A 5,064-nucleotide genomic window follows, 5' to 3' on the forward strand; every position below is an offset into this window, starting at 1 on the left:
TTTTGGGGGCAGCTAAGGAGGTTATCCCATATTAGCTTCCTCATTTTGTGTTTACTTTGTGTCTGTGTATATGTGTTTCTATTAAGATGATTACAATAATCTTGTTATTACCCAGTTTCTTTTCCCTGGCCCACAAATGTCACATCCCCATGGAGTTGTCTTGGGTGTAAATGTGATCTTCTGGATTTGTGTCTACTAACTAACAAATGAGTCGGTTGGCATGGAGTGAATCCATGTTAGTTACCTGCATAAGAATTCTGTACAACGGCACACATAGTTGATCTATATTCTTAAACCGCTGTTTACCATTTATAATAAGAGATTTGCACATACTCTGTTCTTCAAAAGGTATCTTAATTACTCCGAGAACATTGTCCACGTCTTAAACACATTGCACCAAGACACAGAATATCTGGGCTTTAGAGACACGGGAACAACAGTTCATTTGGGTGGACACGAACAAGTGTAGGCTGAACCAAATGGTATCATTATTTCTAACGTCGACTAAATATCATCTGCGCATATTAAGCAAAGCGTTCGTGTTGATTGTATATCTGAACAGCAGTTGTGGTATCCTGTGCATTGAATGTAATCTCTGTAATCCAGCAAGGTGAAGTATCCTTTCAAAAAATTACTTAAAATTTTTTTAATGTTTATTTAATTTTCAGAAAGAGACAGAGCGTGAGCAGGGGAGGGGCAGAAGGAGAGGGAGACACAGAATCCGAAGCAGGCTCCAGGCTCTGAGCTGTCAGCACAGAGGCTGACGCGGGGCTTGAACTCACGAACCATGAGATCATGACCTGAGGGAGCTGAAGTCGGACACTTAACTGACTGAGCCATCCCCGTGCTCATAAAAATAATTTTTTAAAGCATCTTTACTCGAAGTCTTCAATTTGTTTAGTAAAAAAAAGTTATAATAACTTACCCTACACTAATACTTTCATGTTTATGAATTTCATTAAGAATGAGTTTCATCTGGCTGATTAAAATAAGTTTCTGGAGGCAACACTGGGAAATATTCAGAGGGATGGAAGGGGGTAGATTATTGAAAACCTTCAGGTTGGGTGCATCCAAGATGGCCAAGTCCAATAGACTTCTGTGATGGAAGCTTGCTCTTAGGCTGGGGCCTTGGGAACTGTGTAGAAACTGAAGAATAAGAGTGTGAGAGGCTAAAAAAGGAATCTCTACTTCACTTCATGTGGTTGTAATGATCCCAAAACTTTATAGTGGGAAGGATTCCATTTTTATAATAAAATGTAGAGTAGGATACGTTAAACTGTCCCTTGGCTTCATCTTCAATGTACCTAGAACTTAAGGCCCTTTTCTCCACTCAGCTGGACTTAATTACACTCCATGCCTCAATGGAAGGATATCAGAGACCAAGCCTCAGGCCATACACGAGAGATCAAAGATTTAGGAGAAACGGGTTAGGGGTTTTTTCATTACCAGATTCTTTCACTTGGAAAAGGAGTTGGAGGGGTACCAGATAGGTAGCTGCTAACTGGACCTCAAACCTCAGCCTGAGCAGACAATCAGGCACTTTTTGTAACCAGCACCCAGAGGTCTATGCAATCCCAGAGACCGTTCATGATCCTTTCAGGTGTCCAGTGGATATCACCTGTTCCTGGAGGAGTGACAGCTCTCCCTCTTTACTTGCTAGTCTTCTCTGAATGTTGAATAGATGGTTTAGTTCACACATCACAAGGGAAAAGTGACCCATCACACACACAAAGACTTTCCCTTCTCTTAAAAAACTCATACCTGCCGACAGTTACGCATAAGCTACAGACAGGAAAGGGCACAAAGTGGACTGGAGGTTAAGAAATATCCTGTATCTTTAAGAGAGTTAGACAGTCCAGTAGATAGAAAAGTGAAACCTACATTCATTTCCACTTACTCTGGAATTCCTTTGGTGCCTCACAACAAAGCAGGAATTTTGCTTCAGTCATTTGGATAAACTAATGCCGGATAATTCTAGTGCAATTCCTGAATATAAATTATGAAGGTTCTTAAGAAAGTCTATAAGTCTAAAGAAAATAACGTTAAATATATTGCATTATAGTCTCTGCCCCCCCCCCCACACACACACGGCCAATGGTACAGTTTGCCATTTATTTGGTTTATCCTGGGTGTATATTAATAAACCACAGAATGCTGCAGTAAAACATTTATTCATTTTAGGACTTAAGGCATGAAACAGCCACCAAACAGAGATGATATCCCAATAGACGTGTCAAATGATGAATGATATCAGTATTGGGATATGTGCAAACAGCAGACGTCACTAGCGTTGACAGGGTTGTGACTATTTCTCTAACAGACTGTGTCTGTCAGGGAATGCAGTTTGATTCTCAAAGCGAGCCCTTCTTTGGATTACAGCTTTTCCAGCTGTCATCTAGGAGAACCCCAGAGCATCGAACAGTGGCTGCTTTAGTAGAAAATGTAACAAACAGTTCCTCCTATAGTCTTTGTGAATCTGAAGCGAGAGACTGTGTTCTCATACCCTCATTTCTGAGTTTTTTCTGAGGATGTCACTGCTTCTGATCCTGGCTTTGGGAAAGAAAGTTTGAATCCCTTGTTATGTATTTATATGCTGCCCCAGAGTGCCTCAACAAAAACTTAACACTTTTTCCATCAGCTTTGTTTTTAAAGGAAGTGGTTTAGAAATAGCCATGTGTTCAGTCATTGCCAAGGATATTAGTGAGAAAACACCTAAAATATGTACAGCTTATGTCATACCATGGCCTAATAAATTAGTACAAAAAAAGTGCAAACCCTCAAGAATATTTAATGATGACAGTATATTTTATCACACTGTAGCAACATATATAAAAACAGTCTGGAGATCTAGACAGTAATTTTAGGGACAAAATTCACAATCCATTTCACTTGCTTTATGATATTATGGGCGTCCAGATACGGAAAACCCAGTTGGATATCCAGACTGGAGACACTCAAGTTCGTCACTGAGACCTTGTCTACCAATTTTTAAAAACAATTTTCAAGTATACACAAAAGTATAAACAACACTACAGTGTGCCCTCACTGAGTGTCAAGAGTGATCAACATTTTGCAGCACTGTTTTTTCTTTAGACACCTCTCCCAATGTTTTTAAAGAAATATTTGGAAAAAAAATCCCAGATGTCATGTCATTTCACCCGTAAATATTGTCAGTGCACAATTTTAAATTCCAAGGACTTTTAAAATTAACCATCAGGCCCTCACACCAATAAAATTTTATCATTGCCAAATACCATCTATTTTCATAGTTCTAGTCTGTATTCAAGTTACCCTAATTGTTTTGAAAATATCTTCCTATGGTTGGTTGGTTGTAATAGGGATCCAAATAAGGCGAATGAATACAAATACTACATGGTATCATTTATATGAGAGTACTCTTAAAAAAAAATCTCAAATTCATTGAAACAGAGGGCTGAATGGTGGTTGCCAGGGGCTGGGGTGGGGGGAATAGGGAGAGCTTAGTAAAAGGATACACATTTTCAGCTCTAAGATAAATTAGGTCTGAGAATCTAATGTATATAACATGGTGACTAGTGTTGATAATACTGTATCGTATAATTACAATTTGCTAAGAGAATAGAATTCTAATATCTTCACCACATATACATATTTATATATATGTAAATATGTGTGTGTATGTGTGTATATATATATGATACAGTGATGGTTGTGTTAGTTACCTTGATGGGAGGAATCTTTCACAATGTGTGTGTATCAATATACATATCAAATCATTATATTAGATACTTTAAGTATCTTACATGTTGATTATATCTTTAAGTATCTTACTTGTTGATTATACCTCAATAAAGCTAAAAAAAATTAATATCAAACCATTGCGCTTTTTTGTTAGTCTCTTAAGTCTCTACTCTGTAATGGTCCCCTTTCACCCCATTCTCTTTGCACCATTGATCGATAGAAGGTTTAGAATATTCTGCATTCTGGATTTGGCAGGTTGCTTTCTCTTGCTCCCTTTTTTGTTCTTTAGATTCTTCCTGTAAACTGGTAATTAAATCTAGAGGCTTGATCACGTTCAACTTCAATTATTCATGGACCATGCTGAATACTTGTTGCAACCAGTCATTAGACACCTTTCTGGTCCCCTGCTCTTAGTATAGCTAAGACCAACCAGTGGGATCAGATGGGGTCAGTCTGATTCTCCATTATAAGGATCCCCATCACTTAAATTTTTTAGCAGTAACTGATGACTGTTGTATAGATCCATTATTTCATTGGCAAATAATACTTCTCCTATTTTGTCATTTCCAGAATTCTTTTATAAGGGGATTAAGAGCACACTTATCTCAATGAGTACTGAGTAATATATACAATTGTTGAATCACAATATTGTATAATCGAAACTAATATAACACTGTATGTTGAGTATATTGGATTCAAAATTTGAAAATCAGAACCCAAATAAATAAATAAAGTTTTACATCGAGTCTCTTTAAAAAAAAAGATATTTTATTTTATCAATTATGTAGTTATCCTGAATGCACGGTAACTTTCCCCTAATTCATTGATACTCAGGATTACATGCTATTGTACTACCAACCTCGAAGATACCCAAAGGGGGTTCTTTTTGGTGTTGCTAGGACACAGAGATTCATTTTAACCCATTGCAACTATTATTTTTACACCAAAACTATCTCATCTTAGGCTAATGGGAGTCTCTTCAAGTTGTCTCCTATGCCCCTTTAGCATGACCCAATTCTTTTGGATAGATTCCTTCCTTCCTGGCATACTAAGTTCTCCCAAACTCATCTTATACCTATGCTGGACCTGATTAAGGTTATTTCTCTAAGAACGCTTCATTCTTGTCAGTGGAAAATCTGACCAAAATTTGACTTTTATAAGAAATTATGCCCTTGAGTCATGGGCATAAACATTGCCTATAGCGTCTTCCACATTTATTTCAAAATTCCTGAAGCATTTCAAAAAGCTAGACACATAAAACTTTAAAGTGGGCCTTTCGAAGTTTAGCCAGCCAGTTGTTACTTCTGTAACAATGTAAAAATTTTATATAAACTTGTAGGTAGC

Source organism: Panthera onca, chromosome B1 (assembly GCF_046562875.1).
Source record: "Panthera onca isolate mPanOnc1 chromosome B1, mPanOnc1 haplotype 2, whole genome shotgun sequence".
In the NCBI taxonomy this organism is placed as follows: domain Eukaryota; kingdom Metazoa; phylum Chordata; class Mammalia; order Carnivora; family Felidae; genus Panthera; species Panthera onca.